This window comes from Rhinolophus sinicus, linkage group LG02 (assembly GCF_036562045.2).
Source record: "Rhinolophus sinicus isolate RSC01 linkage group LG02, ASM3656204v1, whole genome shotgun sequence".
Lineage (NCBI taxonomy): Eukaryota > Metazoa > Chordata > Mammalia > Chiroptera > Rhinolophidae > Rhinolophus > Rhinolophus sinicus.
The window spans coordinates 181,142,339-181,164,313 of NC_133752.1; the positions used below are offsets into that span (position 1 = coordinate 181,142,339).

A 21,975-nucleotide genomic window follows, 5' to 3' on the forward strand; every position below is an offset into this window, starting at 1 on the left:
ATTTTTTAATGTTTTCCATCTCCATACAGTTTTTTGAAATATATTGTCTTTTGATGTCTCCCTTCTCTCCCATTTTCTGTCATTGTGTTAAAACATTTTTAAATTCCCCTTTTAGTAATAGATTTGCAACAGGAAGAGGTTATGAACATATGTGGTCAATCTGTCAGTCACAGAGCTTTTCAGAGTTCACCTACCATCTTCTCACCAAAGATTTGGAAAGCAAGTGGAGGAGACACAGAGTCTTGAGTGCAAGGGGATGCAAAACAATTTTGTTACGTTCTGGTTTAGAATCACTAGTTGAACTGACAGTTGATGACACTTAGGTTAATTCACAGTGCTTTGGAATTGATTGCTTATAAATTTTTACCACTCCAAATATTTATTTGATACTTCCTCTGTGCTAGGTATCATGTTTGGCAGCTAATGGATGCAGTTTTAAAAATATCTTGGGATGGATTTTGCACAGGAGTCCACCATCCTCACAGAATGCTGGCATTTTGAATAAACCTGCTTTTCTTTCCAAAAAAATAAAAACTTTGAACTTATTTTAAAAAGAAAAAAATTTTTGACCATATCATTAACTAATAACAATATAGGTTTATTTAGTGTGTGTGTGTGTTTGATGAATTGCTGTCTTTTTTTTTAACATTATAGGTTTATTATTAATTTAAGTATTGTTATTAATTATTCTTTATCTTATTGAGAGAAATTAGTAATTTTTTTTTTACTCCATTATCTTTTAATATTAATACATCTTAGATTCTCATTCTGTACTTTTACCTAAGGGTACTAAGATTTTGAGAAAAATCTAATAGACATATCAAAAGAATTCTGCAAACTCTTTCTGAAATGACCCAGAGAACATCAAATGGTGTTCACTAGTCCCAGAACACAGAAATTCTGTGACTTTCTGGGATTACAGAAATAGCTAATGCAGCCATATGCTGAGGGGACCGATACAAAATGTTCAGGTTTTTTGACGTGTCTCATATCTTTGAATCATTTATGTGAAAGAACTGTCTTAAACTCTTAGAAGAGACCCAGTTCGGGTTCAGTGTTTGATTGAGGTGGCATGTTCAGGGTGAGGACAAAAGCCCTACCACCCAATGGAGACTATTTATGAGGACGTCCCTTTCACGTGTGCTCTGCTGAGAGCAGCCTCCGGAAGAGGAGCACTAAGATGTGGACGCTGCTGTTGGCTGATGGCTGTAGCAGCCCTCTAATCCCTTCGATGTCCAGGGTCAATGCCATCCTTGTCCCACCAGGTCTACAAGATTATGAGGAAGAACCTCGCTGCCCTCTTTCCTCTAACATTTTGGCCTCCACCTGGGATGAGCATCTGTCCCTCTGCTCCTTGGCAGCTCAAAGCAACTTCGGGCAAGCTGCTGCTGCCTGGCGTCCTCCCTCACCATCAGCTCCCCACAGGGATATGCCCATGGCCTGATCCTCCTGAGGAATCCTCACATTTCTGTACGCTTTTGTGTATGCGTGCTTAACAATGAGCTCACAGCACCAATGGTGAACCTGTGTCCTGCTGAGGGAGGTGGTGTGGCCTTTCAAGTCTTTGCAGAGTTCTGGGGTTCAGGGTCTTCTGCTCCAAGAGATGTTCCAGAAAGAAGACCAGCTGATCCGGAAGAAGTTTCAAGAAATGTTTACTTCATTTTTAACACTTTTTGTTCCCTTCCACCTCAATACCAGCTCATCTGAAGGGAATGAAAGCTTTTAATGGGCCTGTATTTGAGGCTCCCATTGGGGTGTGGCTTGGAGCATGGAGTCCTCCCCAAGAAACTAGTAATGTTTAACCCTTGTAAGTCAAAACCAAATATTTGTCAGAGCTTGTTTGGAATAAACCAAAGCTGATGATGAAAATACAATCTTGATCATATGCTTTTATACTAGACTTCTATTGACTTTATTGTCCAGAATTTAACACATTGCTGTTGTAATAGTAATTTGAAATTGCAAAGCACTTTTATTTGTCCTAGTAACAAATTATAGTCTATCACATCTTGTGCTTTGAAAGAAGAAATAAGTTATCTATTGCTATGTGACCTCAAAATTTAGCAACTTAAAACAATCATTGCACTTTCTATGGGTCAAGGAAGTGATTTAGCGGTGTGGTTCTGACTCAAGATTTCATGGCTTTGTAATTAAACTGTCAGCCAGTGCTACAGTGTCATCTGAAGCCTCAAGTGGGGCAAAATCTTCCAAGCTCATGTAGTTGGCAGGCCTCAGTTCCTAATGGCTGTTGGCTGGAGACAGGTTACCTGGTGCCCTCATAACATGACAGCTGGCTTTCTCAGAGTAATGCAAGAAAGAAAGGGCACCCATGATTGAAGCTGCAGCATTTACACAACCGAATATTAGACATGACATACCATCACTTTTGCCAGATTCCATGGGCCTTACAGGTCAACTCAAAATGGGGAAGGGAGTATACAGGTGAATACCAGGAGGCAGGGATGGTTGAGGCTCCACTTGTAGTTTGGCTATCACAGCTATCTTAATCTGGGGGATTATACAGATACCGTAGTCCCCCCTTACGCACAGGCGATATGTTCCAAGACCCCAAGTGGAACTGCTCCTAGTACTGAATCCTATGTACATACTGCTTTTTCCTGTACATACTTGCCTATGATAAAGTTTAATTTGTAAATTAGGCACAGTAAGAGATGAACAATAATAAAATAGAACCATTAGAACAGTATACTGTAATAAAAGTTATGAGAATGTGGTCTCTGACAAGACTACTCATGTGAGTGATGTATAGGCATTGTGATGGCTACCTTGAACACAAGCACTGCAATATGGTGACAGTCAATCTGATAACTGAAGTGGCTACCAAGTGACGAACAGGTGTGGAGCGTGTACAGCATGGATGCGCTGGACAAGGGGATGATTCACGTCACAGGTGGGAGTGTGGGACAGTGCAAGATTTCTTCATACTACTTAGAACAACGCACAATTTAAAACTTACGAATTGTTTATTTCTGGACTTTTCCATTTAATATTTTCAGACTGCTTGACTGCAGGTAACCGAAACCACAGAAAGTGAAACTGCAGATGAGGGCGCACGACTATTTAATTTGGTCGTGCTACATAGCATTGGAGACAATGTTAAGTGTTGCTTTGGAATTCATGGACATTTCTGTAGAATTGATCTGTTCATTTCAAAAAATTGTATATGAAATATGAATGAATAGCAATAAAATTGGAGGTGTAGGTAGGTTTGAGTTACCTTTCAGAGATAAATTCAACAGACTTGATACGTCAGAGAAGGATAACTGAAAAATTACTTGGAGGTTTTTTACTTCATTGGCCTAGTGGAAGATGGTGCCAGTCACTGAAAGAATTTTAAAGGAAGACTAAATGGGGGGGGGGGGGGACAGAAGATAAACTTCGGGTTTGAATATCTTGATATCCCTGTGAGAAATTCGAGCACCTAACACAATACTTGACATATATAGTAAGCACTGATACTATGACTAAATCCAAATGGAGATCCATTGTTGGCTGTTCAGTTAACTCTGAATCTTAGTAGAGAAACTAGAAAGAGTTGGGAGTCCATAGCAAATAGATACATTCCAAGTGATGGGAAGATGTAAGACTATCCAGATTTGAGAAAGGCCTAAGGATGAATATCAGCACTTAAGGGATGGATAACGAAGGAAGACCAGGAGAATGCAGTGTCATTGAAGAGCATTTTAAGAGGAGTGGTCAGGGGCAGCCAGTTAGCTCAGTTCGTTAGAGCACAGTGATCTTAACAAGGTTTCTGGTTCAATCCCCACATGGGCCACCGTGAGCTGTGCTGTCCACATCTAGATTGAAACAACTACTTGGCTTAGAGCTGCTGGATCCTGAAGAAAAACAAACAAACAAAAAAAGTAGCCATAAAAAAAAAATAAACTGAAGAATGGTTAAAGTTACATTAAGTAAAATGTGGGCAGAGAAGTGATGTCTACTAAATTTACAATCAGGTGACTTCCATGAGAATTTTAGTGTTAATGACAAGCGTAAACAGCCGTAAGAGAATAGGGCAGTAACTCGGGAGTTGGTAGTACGTCAAGGAAGGGTTTGTTTCTAAAACGAGAGACCATATAGCCAGCACACAGATCAATACACAGTTCCACCATAGACTCATTTTTCTTCTAGTTCTTTCCCTATCCAACCACCCGCCTAGAGCAACCACTGTGCTAACATAACACCATGGATTTTGGGATTCCACCCCTCGCCCCGATTTTGCTGCTTTATAAATAAAATCACATTATGTACTCTATATGTAGTGGTAGATTATTGTCATTGTTATAATGTATTTTGTTGTGTGGACATAGCATAATTTATCCATTTAACTTATAATGGGCATTTAAGTAGTTTCAAGGTTTCGGCTATTACCACAAATGCCACGTACATTATATGTTCTTGGTGGGTGCATATAAAAGATATTTCGGTAATAAGGTTTGCATATGTGCCAGTTGCCTGTCTTTCATACTAATTTGTCGAAGTTCTTTGTATGTTCTGGATATTTTCTTAATGTATCATATTCTAAGCAGGAGACAGAAATGTGACACCAGTTATTTGCACAGAAATAATTTAAAGAATTATTAACCAGTCATAAAGCTACTGAGTAGGTAACTAAGAGTAACGAGAATTTTGACATATTATGGACATAGCAACAGCAGCAGCTACAATATCTAAGGCCGAGAAAACAGAGAGAAGAGGTTGGAATTATTAAAACTTAGAATCTTAGAGCAGGACCCTTCAGGGCTGAAACTCAGACCTCTGAAGAGGGGATGCTGCCAGCTGAAAGGAGAGGAGGTGCACCACCCTGGATTCAGCTACTGAGCAGTGAAAGAACTGCAGTTGCTACGGAGAAGAGGCATCACTGGGTGAAGATTCACAGGAAGGAGCATGTTGTCTTCTAGAAGCTTGATTTAGCTTGCACATTTAGGTTAATGATCCACTGCAAGTTAATCTTTGTGCGTAGTGTGAGTGAGGGTCCAGGTTAATTTTTTTTTTCCTCTAGGAGTTATAATAATTCCAGCACTATTTATTTTAGAAAAACTATCCTTTCCCTGCAGAATTGCATGGAACAAGTTGAGCAGTGATTCATATATTTCCGTTCTTTGAGAGCGCAAGATTGGCCTGATGTTTTCCTTATATTTTTGATAGAATTCATTAGTGAGTTTTCTTGGTGTGAAGTTTTAAAATATATATTTAATGTATTTAATAGATATAATACTGTTGTTTTTTTCTTGAGTTAGTTTTGGTAAGTTGACTTGTACCAATTATTCTCTTAACTCCAAACACATAACCTTCCATACTCTGCTTTGTGATGCTGAGGCTGGGACGCTGCCACATACTCTGCTGGCTGGTTCCCCGTTAAGTTATGCCGACAGTGGATGCTACAGAAAAACTGAAAGAAAATATGAGAATATCTTCTTTACCTTAGAGTTGGCAAACACTTCTTAAAATAAGACCCCCAAAGCACTAACCAGTTGATAAACTGGATTTCATACTAAGAAGTGTGAATCAAAAGACACTGTTAAGAAAAAGAATTGGCCGAAGATACTCCTAATACATAATATATCTGACAAAGGACTTAATTAGAATATTTAAAAAGTCTCAAGAAGAAAAAGACAACCCAAATAAAAACTAATAAAAACTTGAAAAATCCCTTCACTAAAGGGAATATCCAAAAAAACACTTGAGAATGTGGCTAGAGACTGACATCAAGCTTGTGAAAGCTCATGGAGGCTGTGATCGAGTGGTTAAGGCGTTGGACTCGAAAGCTAATGGAGCAACGGCAACCGCTTACAAAATTACTTTGGAATACTATTTGGTAGTACAATAGTCCCCCACCCCTTATCTGTGGTTTCACTTTTCGCAGTTTCAGTTACCCATGGTCAACCCAGTAAGAAAATATTAACTGGAAAATTCCAGAAATAAACAACTCATAATTTTTAAATTGCATGATGTTCTTGGTTGCCTGATGAAATCTTGCACCGTCCTGCTCCGTCCCACCCAGGACAGGACTCATCCCTTTGCGTCTCCACACTGTATGTGCTCCCCGCCCATTAGTCACTTAGTAGCCATCTCAGTTATCAGATCCTCTGTGGCAGTATTGCAGTGCTTGGACTCCAGTCATCCTTATTTTACTTAACATCTCAATTCACCTCACTTCATCTCATCACACAGGCATTTCATCATCGCATCATCACAAGAAGAGGGTAAGGACAGCACAATAAGATGCTTTGAGAGAGAGAGACCATACTCACATAACTTTTACTACAGTATATTGTTACAATTCTATTTTATCAGTTATTGTTAATCTCTTATTGTGCCTTATTTATAAATTAAACTTTATCATAGGTATGTATGTATAGGAAAAAACATAGTACATATAGGGTTCAGTACTATCTGTGGTTCCGGGCACCCACTGGGGGTCTTGGAACGTATCCCCTGCAGATAAGACTACTGTACCTACTAATGCTAATCCCCCCAACCCAGCAATTCCACTCAGTTGTATATCCAAGAGGCATGAAAACATATCCACAAAAAAAGACTAGTTAGTAAATGCTCCTAACAGTTTTTATTAATTATATTCCCATTGGACATAGTTTGCATGTCCATCAACAGGAGAATAAACTGTAGAATACTCTTATAATGGAACACTACATGATGTAAGCAATCTCCAGCTACATGTAACAACATGGATAAACAAGCCTGGGACAAAAGTATTTAGTGTATGATTCCATTCAAAATTCCTAAAGTAGCAAAATAGGCAAAGATATTCTATGGTGATAGAAGTCAGAATAGTGCCCACCTCGGCGAAGGGTGGATATTAGCTGAACCTGAGTGATTCTTTCAGGGTGACAGAATGTTCTGTATCTTGATCTAGGTGGTGGACAACATGGATATATACGTATGTAAACATTCATCAATCTATTTACTTCAGATTTGGTTCACTTTACTTTGAACCTCAATAAGTAAAAACATTTCTTATCAAAGAGATTGAGAAACTTAATTTAACACTAATGTAGCTTTTCATCTATTTATTGGTCATTTTCATTCATTGCCCATTTGTATTTTTGCCTGTCTTTGGTAATTTGGCAGGTTGGTTCTTATTGAAAGGTTTGATCTTTTTAATATTTTATGTTATGCCTACATTTCAGGTTTTTCCTAGCTTCTTTCAGTTGGTTTATAGTATCTTTCGTAACACATAAGTTGTCTATTATTAGTGAGAAACCATTGCTTTTCACATCTGCTGCTGGCCCTGACAATAACTGGTAACAGATTTGTCCTCCCATTGTAAACAGCTAGAAAACTAAGCAAAATATATGAAACATTTTTTCTGACATTCGATAACAGTACATGTCTGTGACCCCTGACAAAGAGAAACAAAGTGAAGCATACAATTGCCCTTTTTTCCTACAGTGCTTTCCAGCTGGTGACAAAAGCAGAGTGAACCCAAAGCAGAGCAATGGTCTCTGGTTAGTTGAGGACACAGAGATCAAAGTTCAAGGATGCTGAGGCAGTTAGAATTTGTGGGGAAGAGTAACAGAGAAGGGAATTATGCAGTAATTTTTTCAAAATGGCTGTAACATTTACAGTCCTATCAGAAAGTACTGCCATTAGTATTGACAGTCTATTTATTATGGCTATTATCGTAGGTGTATAGCAATATCTCATTGTGGTTTTAATTTGTATTCTCCCAGATGATGTGTGATGTCGAACAACCTTTCATGTTATCGGGCATTTGTAGATTGTCTTTTGTGAACCGTTTGCTTAAATCTTTTGCTGATTTGGGGAGTTATTTGTCTTCTTATGGAGTTGTAACAGTTCTTTATATAGTCTGGATCATCACTATGTGGTTTTAAGCAACTAGGTTTTATATAAAAATTGGTAACTGAGGTAACAACTATAGAACACCTTATACAACAAAGACATGCATATTATTGTTGTTTGAATTTGCTATTTGCTACCATAACAAATTACCATGAATTTAGCAACTTAAAACAATACCCATGTATTGTCTCACAGTTTCTGTGAGTCAGAAGTACAGCGTGATCTAGCCAAGTTCTCCACTTAGGGTCTCACACAAGGATTCAGCAGGGTTGTATTTTTTTACTGGAGGCTTGCGGGAAGAAGCTGCATCTAAACTCATTCGGGATTGTGGCAGAATTCAATTCCTTCTCATGCTTTGCACCTGGCCCCCCTCCATCTTCAAGCCAGCAAGGTAAGCCAAGTCCTTCTCACATTTTGAATCTCTGCCTTCCTCTTCTGCCTTCCTTTTCTGCTTGTCAAAGCTCATGTGATTATTGTGGGCCTGTCTGGATAATTCAGGATAATCTATTTTAATCATTACATCTGCAAGATCCCTTTATCATGTAACGTAACATATCCACCCATGAACATCAGCAGATGAAGGTCATGGGAGTCAGAATTCTGCTTACAACACATATTCTTTTCAACTGGAGCTGGAACATTAATCAAAATTGACCACATGCTGGACCATAAAGTAAGACATCCAAATTTTAAAAGATTGAAATATTTTATAGTATATTCTCTGACCACATGCAATTAAGCTAGAAATCAATAAAGAATGATATCACGAATATCTTCAACTGCTTGGAAATTAAGCAATGCACTTTCAAACAACTTATGAATCAAAGAAGGAATTACAACAGAAATTAAAAAAATATTTCGACCTGAATGATAATAAAGATACAACCTATGAAAAACCTGTGAGACATAATCAGTGATTAGAGCAAACATCATACTGAATGGCAAAATTTTGAAAGCTTTCCATTTGAAATTAAGAGTAAGACGAGGATGCCCACCATCACCATGTTTATTCAACATTATACTGGAGTTTTTAAATAACAATAAGTCAGGAAAAATAAATAAAAGTCTAGAAAGAAAGAAATAAAACTCATTGTTTACATATGACATGATTATATATGTAGAAAATACAAAAGAATCTACAAATGAACTATTAAAATTAATAGGTTTATTTAGCAAAGTCTCTGAATGTAAGGTTATCACACTAAAATTAGTTGTGTTGCTGTTTATCAGCAATAAACAAATAGAAAATGAAATTCTGAAAAAAATACCACTTACAATATCAAAAACATCACAAATGTATCACTGCATAAATTATATAAATGTTTAACTACTAGGCTGTACACTTCAAACTAATAAAAGTAATACTGAATGTCAGCTATAACTGGAAAATAAATTTAAAAAACAGTATCACAAATGAGAAACTAAATCTAACAAATAATGTCAAAGACCTTTTACTGGAAACAACTGATTTTGAAAAAAAAAAAAAAAGAAATCCAAATAAATACCATGTTCATAGACTGGAAGAGTTAATATAAAGATGTTAATTTTTTTTCCAGTTCACTGTAATCCCAATCAAAGTCCCAGCAGTTTTTTGGTGTAAAAATTGACACAATTTTTTTTTTTTTTCTTAAGGAGGGCGCAGCTCGCAGTGGCCCATGCGGGGACTGAACCGTCAACCTTGGTGTTATCAGCCCCACACTCTAACCAACTGATGTTATCAGCACCACACTCTAACCGGCCACCCCACAAAATTTTGATTTAGCTGATTCCAAAATTTAGATGGCAATGCAAAAAGCCAAGAATAGATAATCTTAAAGAAGAACAACGCTGAACAATCACACTGCTGGATAATATGACTTATTATAAAGCTGTGGAAATTTAAACTGTGGTTTTGTGCCAACCATAGACAAACAGGCCAATGGAACAGAACAGAGTCACCTGATAAATGACAGAGATGATATTGCTGTGCAACGGGGAAAGGATGTGTTTTTTTTTTATTATGTGTCAAGTGGATAGCCTTAAGGAAAAACATTAAACTTGATCCCTACCTCAGAATCATCTAAAAATTAATTCCAGGTGGATTGTCCTCTACATGAAAAAGATAAAGCTATAAAGATTTCTCAAGAAAGTATAGGAAAATAATATCTTTATAAACTTTGAGGAGATAAAGCTTTTTAAAAAAGGATGCAAAAAGTGTTAACTATAAACAAAATAATTCATAAATTGGATTCTAGTAAAATTAAGAACTTCTGTTCACCAAAAGACACCATTAAGAGAGTGGAAAGGAAAGCCAAAGAATGGGAGAAGATATTTGCTATACATGTGTCTGGCAAAGGGTTAATATCCAGAATATATAAAGAATTTCTAAAAATTGATCTTAAGGAAAAAAAAAGGCAGACAACCAATAGAACAATGGGTGAGAGACTTAGGCATTTCACAAAACAGGACACTCAAATGTCCTATAAATAAATAGGGAAATGGTCAGCTTCATTAATTAGTAGGGAAGTACAAATTAAAGCCAGAATGCCATACTACTTCACACAGAAGGGCTAAAAGGAAAAAACAGAATACCTAGGTTTCGTGAAGCTGAGGAGCAAGTGAACCTTCTTCTGCATGGAAGTTTAAAGTGGGAACTACCTGGAACAAGTATCCACTAAAATAGAAGATCGTGTAGTCTGTAACTCAGCAGTTGCATTCGTAGGTACATACCCAACTGAATGTGTTCACATGCTCACCAAACACATACATGACAATATCTGTAGCAGCACTACTCGTAATATCCCAAACCTGGAAACAACTCAAATGTACATCTATGGTAAACGGATGATAAATCGTGGTACCGCATACAGCGAAATGTTACAGAGCAATGAAAATGAAAAATCTATCTGTACAATCTTTGTTCAAATACTGTACAAAATTTTCAAGCTTTATCTGATTTTGTGAATTATTTTTATTGTGCTCCAAAAATCATGGGCTCTTATAATCCTGAGTCTTTTTAACCATGTTGTTCCTTCTAATTTCAACTATGTAATAATCTTAAAAGATGCAGAAAAAACATTCAATAAAATTCAACACCCATTCGTTATTAATAAAAATTCAACTCTGCAATATGGCAATAGAAGGGAAGGTCCTTAATTGATAAAGGTTAACTATCAAAAACCCAGTGATATACTTTATAGTAAAACAATATGAACTAAATAAATAGTTCCTAAGTAGTTATTTTAGGAACTAAATGAGAATGCTTATTATCATTAATAGTTGTTCATGTCTAGGAAGTAGGCTAAATCTTCATTTTGCAGGCGAGGACACTAAAGCCCAAACAGATTAAGTAATTCTCATGGGGCCATACAGCTAGTAATAGAGGCTGAAATTTTGAATCCAGATCTGACGCAAGGGCATTCTTACTTGGGAATTATAAGGTGTATTCCTACTGTGATAACGACAAAGAAATGTCAAACCAGGCACAACAAAGTAACTCCAGACATTTAGACTCTACTCCTTAGTTAAGGGAGCATTTGATCCCTTAACTAAGAGGGCTGCCATCATCAGATACCAGAGCAAGCCAAATTTTTTCTTTGATTAAGGGGCCAGAAGGGCTTCAAGTGAGCTTTGTTTATTTAATTGGATTTGAGACACAATACTAAGGTGGTGTTTTTTGTTTTTTCAGGTATAGTAACAGTGACACTTTTCCTAAGATTATTCCAAATAGATACAACAGAAAAAAGTTCTATGGCTTTATCAGTAAATGTTCACTCATGGATTGTTTTGTTTTTGTAAATGAGTCACTTTGAAGCTATTTGGGCACTTTTACCACACTAAAGAGAATGTTTGTTAGCAACACCAAGGCATATACCTATTATTGTTTGTTACTCCTTTATTAGTCAAGAATATCTCTGATATTTTCACTCAGGTGATTTCTAACTTCCCAATATTCTACAAACAGAATATTTTGATGTACAAAGGTTTTTTTCTATACCATTTTCATACTATAATAGCTTGTGTTAGGTAACTTTGAATTAGAGTTAATAATTTTAAAATTTACAGATAATTCAAACTTTCTCAAATTTTCTCATCAAAAACTGAAAATTTTACAGTATATTTTTAAAGCAACCAAACAACTATTTTCAGACTGCAGCGTCAACTGCTGTAGTAAATTCTAATCGAGCTTAAACATGTACAGTGAGAACCCCAAATAATACCACATTTTATACTGTAATCTAAAAAAATCATAATAAGGATTAATAAGCAGACTTTGATTAGGCTGTTTACTTCAGGACTATAAAAGTAGTGCCTAGTCACAAGGTCACAATCTACTATCTCAGAAATAAAATCACAGTCTGAACAATTTTACAAAAAGGGTACACTAGATGTCGCTGTGGAACTCACTGTAGTTTGTAATATATCCTACTACCAGAGCTTTACCAAATAGTATGTCATTTGTAACACTTAAAATGTCGAGTTGCTCTCATTGCATGCTGATCAAAAATGCTATGAGACTTTATTCATTACATTCATATAATTACACTAAAATGAGCATAAAGGTAAAGTAATAGAAAATCAGCTAATAGGAAACAAGCAGCCTTAATTTTGGCTTATAATTTCCAATATAATTTGATTGTCAAGGTTTTTAATTCAGTTTAGAATAATTTAGAAATTGAGTTTGTATGTACATCAAATCCATCAAGTAGGCATTCCAATGTTCTGTCTATAGGTAGTATTTCAGAGTCTAAATTTATCAATATAATAAATAGATTGCTTTAAAACAGAGTTTCTATAATTGCTGTGCTGGTTGTTCATTGATTGTTTCTCTGCTCCAAGCCTACCCCTCTATACTCTTTGAAATGAGGAAATAAGAGACAATGTATTGAAGATAATGGACACCAGTACAGCATAGAGAATATAGTCAATGGTATTGTAATAGCTATGTACGGTGTCAGATGGGTAGTAGACTTGTTGGGGTTATCACTTTGTGAGGGGTGTAAATGTCTATCAGTATGTTGTTTTGTACACCTGAAACTAATAATTAAAAAAAAGATAATGAACACTAGTATTATCTCTGTCAGAGAAGGGAGTTACAAATATGTAAAATAAAAAAGGCTGGACTGAATTCTGTGGTATTTTGATTTAGAATTGGAGGCATAAGTGTGAACTCATGGTTTTTAAAAGATAGATTGATTGATAGATAGATAGATAGATAGATAGATAGATAGATAGATAGATACCATGTTTCCCCGAAAATAAGACCTAGCCGAACCATCAGCTCCTTAATGCGTCATTTGGGGCAAAATTAATATAAGACCCGGTCTTATTTTACTATAGTAAAATAAGACCGGGTCTTATATAATATAATGTAATGTAATATAATATAATACCGGGTCTTATATAATATAATATAACATAATATACAATAATATAATATAATATAATACTGTCTTATATTAATTTTTTTCCGGCTAGGTCTCATTTTCGGGGAAACACGGTAGATAGATAGATGGGGAGGGAGAGGGAGAGGGAGAGAGAGAGGGAGAGAGGAAGGAAGGAAGGAAGGAAGGAAGGAAGGAAGGAAGGAAGGAAAGGAGGGAGACATGAGTATGTATGGGAGAAAGCCTAGTAACAATAATACCCTAGAGCAATACGCATATTTTGCTCCCAGATCTTTGTTTCTAAATGCTCTGTTCCTCTAAACAGTACCATAGTTCTTTGGAGAAATGGCTGATTCCAGGGCTGGGGTAGAAAAAGCATAAGGTTGAGCCTGGAACATCTTGCTATAACAGAAAGTAAGAAAGTGTTCAAAAATGAGGGGGACTTGTCAAAAGAACACAGGATCAGCTTAAAGGGGTTTCCACTGGCCAAATCTGGGACAATGTAACCATCAGAATAAATGTTAGTACTATATTATAACTCATGGAATAAAATAGGAATGCATTAGTTCATACTGATATAAATAGATGTAGAATGAACTAAATAAATGAGAAAGGAAAGTGCTTCCCTACAGTAGAATACTAGTAAATGTAGGACGGATGGAGTTAAAATACCACCATTTGGCAATTATCACAATAATTGATTCGGGCAAGGACTATTGATAGATGTGAAAATTAGTGGGTGAAAGTTTGTTGAAGAACAGAATACTTACGTAATTTCAAAGGATTTCCCCACAAGTTACTTATTAATTAGAGATAAAAATAGTAACTTTACAATGAAGAAACCTGGCAAACCACACCCTGATAAAGTGATCAAAGCTCACCTCACTAGTAAGAGGACAAACCAACATCACATGCCTTCTGATATGACACTCCGAAAAGAACAAAGAATCACTTCTATAATATTCCTACCCTAAATGTTTACTATAAATCTAATCATGAGAAAACATCAGACAAATCCAAATTGAATAACATTCTCCAATATAACTGTCTTGTACTCTTCAAAAATGCCAAGGTCATGAATGACAAAGAAAGACAGAAGAACTGTTCCAGACTGAAGAAGTTTAAAAAGACATGAAAATTAAACGCAATGTGCTCCTGGACTAGAAGAAAAGGTATTTTTGATTTGTTTTTTGTTGTAAATGACATTATTGGGAAACTTGGATAGGATCTATAAATTGGATGGTAGTACTATATCAGTGTTCATATCCTGATTTTGATGGTTGTGCTCTTTTAGGAAAAAAACCCCTGAAATTTTAGGAGTAATGAGGAACCACGTATGTTCAGAAAAAAATATGTGTATCTGTATATATGTATATGTAATCTATGTATTCATACATATTAAGTGTATCATATATGTGTGTATCTTTCTATACACGTGTGTATCAAAATTAATGCGAGAGACAGAATGATAAAGCACATGTGGCAAAATGTCAACAATCAGGGACCTGAGTGAAGGGTATATATAAATTCTTCGCACTATTCTTGCATCTCTTCTGTAAATTTAAAATTCAATTTTTTAAAACAAGTAAACAAGTAAACCCAGAAAATATGAAAAATAAAATATTGAAAAAATTTTCATAAAGAACGAAAGCTGATACCCATGGGACTAAAGGAGATTCCTGAGAAGATAATGTAAAAGAAGATAAGCCAAAGACAAAACTTCGGAAATATTCACAGTACCCTAAACTAGGTGTCCAATAGATTTTAAGTAATTTAAAAATAGATAGCCTAGCCTAACCTAGCTACTATATAGTTTTTAAAAAATTACTATACTAGGATACTTCTATTTTTCTCATATATATTTATATATTTTAACAATCATGCTACATTAGACATTTTAACAGTCGAGATATGCCTATGATCTTTTTCAATTACCCTGAATCCATTGTGTTAATGCAATATCTCAAAAATTTCAACAATTTTTAAAAAATATGTGATGTTACTTTGCCTTGTTCTTATTTTTTTGCAATAATATTTCCTAGAGTGAATGGTGTTCCAAAAACTTTTAAGTTGTCTAGATTACTATTACAGAGAGCAGTTTCAATATATATTGGTAAATGGGCAAGAAAGAAGGAAGGATGCTTAGATACCTACTGAAAGATTGGACCTAAATGGGAGATTGTTTTAGAAAAACAATGACTACAAGTGGCCAACAAGGACTAGGGCAGGGCAAAATAAGGTAGAAGAGTTCTTAATGTTTATGACTGAAACTTGTCTACATAACTCAGAAGATTCATTTATGTAATGCAAATTGCAAAAATAAGAATACATAAAGACATCCAGGCTGGGTACAATTTGTTTGAAAAGACAGTAGTAATATTGGAACAAATTATACTGTTCATGTGCAAGAACACAGTGTAAAAAGAATCCTGGACTCCACCAATGCATGAAGAATGCATAGCAACTCAGTTCTACCATGTTTCCCCGAAAATAAGACCTAACTGGAAAATAAGCCCTAGCATTATTTTTCAGGATGCCCGTAATATAAAATAAGCCCTAATGCGTCTTTTGGAGCAAAAATTAATATAAGACCCGGTCTTATTTTTGGGGAAATATGGTAGGGCTTATTTTATATTACGAGCATCCTGAAAAAATCATGCTACGGCTTATTTTCTGGTTAGGTCTTATTTTCGGGGAAACACAGTAAGAGTAATTACATTTCCATTTACACAGACTTCAGGTATTTAATCATATTAAAAAAAATAAAAAATTGCTTCCTAAGCGTCACTCATACCACTTAAACAATGATGTGAGTAATACTGTTCATTTAATTTAGACATCTAGTAGTCTGATTAAACACCCAGGAACAAGTTATTCTGATCCATAAACTGTCCTGGGCAAGTAAATTAGATGGTTGACAAAACTCTAATTTTTATTTTCTCCGACTTTACAGTTTAAATGAGAGATGATTTAAGTATTTTTTAAAGTTGACGTTCTTAAAATCAAAAGAAAAATACTGTTTCTTTTCCACAATTTTTCAAAGTGGCACAAATTGTAGAAAATTTAAGTAATTGCTAGGGTTATGTAGGTTAACTGTAATTGTGTAACAGCAATAGTTAGTTTCTCTAAGAAGAATAAGGTCAGTCAGTTAATTCCACTAATATTTGAAGTTATTGCTCTCTAAAGAATATGTTTGATTCCCTTAAGCTATTCCTTCCAAACTGACTAATCTCCAAGTTTAAAGGTATAATAACATTTTTTCCTGAAGTTTCATTATTTTTGCAAATTTTAATTTCATTTAGGGCTGACTGCAATTGCCCTAAGTTGTGCTCATTTGTGAGCAGGGCCCTTAGTATCTACAGCAAAAAATATAATAAGTGGGATGAGGTATGACTTACAACAAAACTAAAAAACATTTCAGTTCATAATGATCTAGGGCATAAACAAAGAGAAACTTAGGTATTGGGTATAATCTGTCCCATGTCTCTAAGGATGAACGGAAGGAACTATTTCTACTCCTTTTAGTAAAATGTAATGACTTTATTTTATATTCATTATTTTTCATATTTGCTGTTCTTCAGGTGTACATATTTCTCCCTAAAATCTCCTTTATGTTACCAAGCCTGTGGCTGTGTCCATTTTTAAGCAGCTGGTAATCTCCGTCTCCTTTTATACTTCTCTTACTTAAGAAGTTACCCGGTGTTGTCCAGTGTACACCACAGCCTAGCTCCTTGCTCTTGCATGCGATCAAACCAGATCTGCAGAGAGCCTTTCTAGTAACTAAGCACTTTGTATCCATGGCAAACCAGGTAATTCAGGATATCTCAGTTTACAGATGGGAAACTAGTGTCAGGCTCATTCCACAGGCTCGTGTTTACCTTTGGGTTTCTTAGGCATAGGTTCCTAAACCTGGCTGTTTATAAGAATCAACTGGGGATCTTTAAAAAAATGGCAGAGTCCAGGACTCCTCATCAGACTTAGTAAGTAGAATCTTTTCAGGCCTGAGAACATCTGTGTCCAAAACAACTCCCCAGGTTCTTCGATGAGAAACCAGATTTGGGATGCTCTGACTTGTGATGGACAGGCCTCATATGAAGCTGTCCAGGTAGCCAATGAGTGGACAGCTTGTAGCCAATGAGTGACTGAAGTTGCCACATGTGTGTGCACCTTTTATGTGGACTATTTTAGGGTCTGCCATATCTAGGTATGTCTCTCCTCTCTGGGCCAAACCAGATTTTATACGTTTAATTTCAGAAAGAAGGAAATTTCAAAATGTCAAGAGATAAAAACTGGCTAAAATAATTCAACTGCTTTTAATTTCCTATAAAATACAATGTCCCTGAATATTCATGTATAACTTTCACAGTTTTCAACCTCCTGAACAAAGGTGGGTGACTTCAAGAGTCTGAACATGAGCCTCAGAGCTGGGTCTGCCCTCTTGGGGTACACTTTGGTGAAGGGGTCACCCCTAACCTTACATGATCTAGGTACTCTAGGCCCAACCTATGATACCCTTTCAAAGAAGAATGGGGATAGTTTGACCTTTTAAAACTTTCCAGAATGAAAATTATGTCCCCATGATGACATCTATTTTTATCTTATTTCAGATACAAAGAGACAAATTTCTCTCTATTGTATCTATAGACATACAAAAAAAATAAAAAATAAATACAAACAGGATTTCTAATAAAAAACAACAACTAAGTGGATGTTATTCTTTTTTTCCTCACGGAAGATATGAAAAGGAATTTTAGTCTCCTTTGCATAATTTATTATATCCCTCTATTCCATGGGTGCTAGGAATTATTTAAGGATTTTCTTGTGAATCCCCATGAAAGGGATGATCTTCCAATCTAAGCGTAAACTTGACCTCTAGCTCTAAGTTTACAAATGCCTGTTGGAAAGTTCCACTTGAATGTCCTGTCTCTCTAGCATCTCAGATTCTGTTTATCTCCCAAATATGGTTCTGGGTTAGGATTGGCCACGGGGGAAATTAGTGCAAGACTTCAAAGGCAGAAGTGAAGCCGCAGTCATTACACTCTGAAGGTCAGTATAGGACAAGAGGCTATGGCAGCTCATACACGTTGTTGCTAGTCTGCTGGCTCACCTTGGAGTGGGGCAGTGGCCAGGTGTGGAGCTCTTTCACAACTTCTGGACCTTCTTCTTCAGTTTCTGTGAATCCTGGGCCAGATGCATGCACTGCACCATGGCTCCCATAAGCACTTGCACCATCAACGCTGTAGGTGGTAAGAGACAGATGCACAAGCTTAGTTAATCTTTAGGGAATCCAGTTTGTCTTTGTGGGTGCCATTTTGTCCCTGTTCACCCCTACTTCATGCCCAGCTCTCCTATTGATTTACACCAATTTCAGGTCCAACCCAGACACAGAGGCAATTTTTTTCTCCAGCTCTCACCATTTCATTAGGCCTAATCCCTAAAATAAATATTTTATTCCATATGACTCATGCTAGTTTTGCTTCTCTGGTCAAACTCTGATACAGACAGGGTATTGGAAGTATTTCCAGGAGAATCAAACGTTAATAATGGGTTCTCTGAATTCGGGTTATCTGATCTGATTTGAATTTAAAGGCACTGATTACCAGTTGTCAATAATAAAGGTGACCCTGGTTGTCCATGGCATGCATTAACGAAAAATTATCACTTGTGGACACCTGTAATCAAATGGCTAAAGAAGGCAAGGTTTTGGGGGAACAAGTAGATACTTTCATAAAATATTTAAGCGGAAATAAGGAATACAGTGGAGTTAGTTGGTTTTTCCTAATTATGTTTGATAACTGGGGGAAAGGAATTGATGAGCTCAGGGCTTTAACGTCTCAGTTGAAAATGATGTAAACGACCATAAAGTTTGTGTGACTGCCTTCCTATATCTGCAAGTCTGTAATTTCTAAAAACCAAACCCAAAATCTAATCTTGAATTACATTGCAATTGAATTCCAAATTTTTCAGGTTTTATGTTCAAGTTAGGGCTTTTTTTTTTTTTTTTGAGCAGCAGTGAGACTCTCAACAATGGAATGGGAATATATGGGCAGATCAGAGGACACTGGGATTGTGAACCCCTAAATTCTGCTGAGCCTCCTTTGCCAGTAGAAATATCCCTTCCTCCTTTGCCAGAGAAGCCTAGTTTCTCCTTACCTGTAAAATCTGTAATGGCCTCCTTGAATTAATTGCCTTGCAGGGTCTGCTGATCCTCAAGACCACTTGCCAACACCTCCCACTGCTTCTAGAATCCATTGCAGGGGATCCTAGAAGGTAAGATTCTCTCCTTGACCAAACACTAGTTCGGATCCTCTGAGCTCCTTGTCTACCAGGCCTGTCCACGGGCATGTCTTTGAACAGCCCAGTGTAACAAGAATTCTGTCAAGTCAGTTAAGCCAGAATCCCCCAACCTTGATATCTGATCAAATTCCTCATCCCCAAGTGATATCTGATTACCTTGGCCTGCCGGCATTAAGAATCCTGTTAGGGCAATTCAGCAAGAATTACCCTACCCTCTTAGGGACATCCTATCCGCTGATCCCCTCACCAAACCTGCTCCTTGGCTAAAAATCCCCTCTTGAAGAAATCGTCTTATCGAGTTCTTACAAACTTTTCAAGATAGGTATTACTCCCATGTAGTTCCAGCTATAATATCTGCATGACCCAATGCAAAATGAAAAATGCAAGGTGTGGGGACAGAGTCCCAGAGAGCAGTTTCCAGGCTCTCGGCCTCATGTGAAAAGGTGCTGGCTCAGTTATTAGATGGCCATCAGCTGTAATCAGATGGCCATCAGCTGGGGCTGGATGGCCATCAGATGTAACCAGTTAGTCATTAGCCACTAATATAACTGCCGTGGCTGGGCTAGGGGGTTGGTTGGTTGGCAGAGAAGTGGATTGTGGCTCCTGCTTCCTGTGTCTCCAATCCAGCTGCCGGCGAGAATATAGTGGTATGAACCCCCTATCCATGGCTCCGTTGGTGTTCCTTTTTGGCCTCACCATATCCTGCGTTCCTGTGTGGGGAGCGGGAGCAGAGTCCCTGCATGACACAGGGCCTCTATGTTTGTTAAAGAGAAAACCACAAGCCCAAAATGGTGTCACTCATGCTAAAAGCCCATGATACCAAACATAGATTTAATGCCTGATCTAATTGCAGTTTCAGCCTCTCCCAGAAATGTAATCTCAATCAGTCTGGAATTTTCTGGTCAAGCAACAGTAAGGTAATCTGTTACATGGGTCCTCTCCACTCCCTGCTCTCCACCCAAAGAAGAGACAATCTGTATTATAAAAACTCTTGCCTTTCCTTTTTCCCCAAAAGAAGATATCCTGGTCAAAAAATAATTCTTTTCTTTTGTTAATAGCTCGCTTGCCCACACTTCTTCCTATATAACTTTTCGATTTTGGACCTCTTAGAGCACCCTTCCAATCGCTAGCTGTGATGCTGCTGGATTCATGAATTGCTTAATAAGGCCAATAAGATCTTCAAATTTACTTGGTTGAATTTTAACATATTTATATATTAAGAATTTCAAAATGGTGACAGCATAGCATTAAATCAAGCGCAGGGTGCTGTGTGACTGTACAGTTGGCAAGCCTGTGAGGCTGGCACTGCTTCTATCTTACATTTAAGAAACAGGTTCATAGAAATTCAAGTAAATTTCCAAGGTTACTTTATCAAGAGCTGGGAAAATGTCAGAGCCAGAATGCTAACAGGTGTAGAACATACCCAGAGTCTGGAGGCTTTGACGAGAAATAAATGATAAAGATTTATTGAAGAGTCTCAAGAGTTGGCAAACTGGGCAAACTGGGAGTTTTGCTAGGCAAAACCTTGTAAGTGTAGAAGAGTTCTTTCAGTAAAATGTACATTCTTGAGAATTATCAGTCCTGCATTCTTAGCTCTAGGATTGGTCCAGGCAGGTTATCAGTCAAGTATCAGGCAGTCCGAATGTTGGATGTCAAGTGAATGGCAGGTCCTGGATACGTGAATCCTTCAGGGTATAATCAGAAGTCTGGCATGTGTCCAGATACATGTATCTGAACACAGGATTGGAAAGCTCAAAAGTTTAAGTTCCCAAGCTAGTTAGAACAGAATTGAATCAGTTCCTCATGCCTCAACCTTCATAATGTTAATTTTAGCAGATTGGTTAAAAAGACTCCATATTATATATTCCCTATCTTCACTCTTTCCTCTTAAGTATGACCCCTACTAAACTCCCTAATTAAAGTAGTCCCTTCTCTGCTTAACTGACTCCAACGAAGATTTTCTAAATTTATTAAACACGAAACATCCGCTGCCAATCATTTTTACTCTAGTTCATTTCTGGACTCCCAGGAGTAAAAAAGCATTTATTGAATATTTTAATGTTATATAAACTATTGTAATGAAGCAGCCAGTTGTCTAAACAGTTCTTGCTGCACATTTCCGTTCAAAATATGCTCCTGAAGTCTGATGAAAAATGCAGACATATCTACGTGTAATATGAATGGATAGCACTAAAAAATAATGTACCATAATGGCATAAGTTGTGACACATAATAGTGCAGTGACGTTCTAACCACAATACCGAAATAATAACATAAAGCATTCGGTTTTTTTAAAAAACGATTACTACACTGGGACTCACTTAAAGGTAAAGAACCGAAGCCCTGGCGCCAAGGTGAGATTCGTCAAGGTGAAGGGACAAAATGCGGAGGTCACGAGTATACCACCCACACCACTCAAAAACTCTGCCCACAACGCGCGCTTGCGCAGGACGAATCCTCCTGCGCAGAA

The 21,975-nt window shown here is 36.9% G+C and overlaps 1 long non-coding RNA gene across 1 annotated transcript; it reads right to left on the reverse strand.

Moving 5' to 3' along the window:
• Positions 1-4,999: 4,999 nt before the first annotated feature.
• Positions 5,000-21,957, reverse strand: LOC109447613 (uncharacterized). The gene is made up of 3 exons (XR_002137392.2): positions 21,827-21,957; positions 18,316-18,445; positions 5,000-8,330 (listed from the first exon to the last, which is right to left on the reverse strand). It is a non-coding gene; the product is annotated as an uncharacterized LOC109447613 (long non-coding RNA).
• Positions 21,958-21,975: the final 18 nt, after the last annotated feature.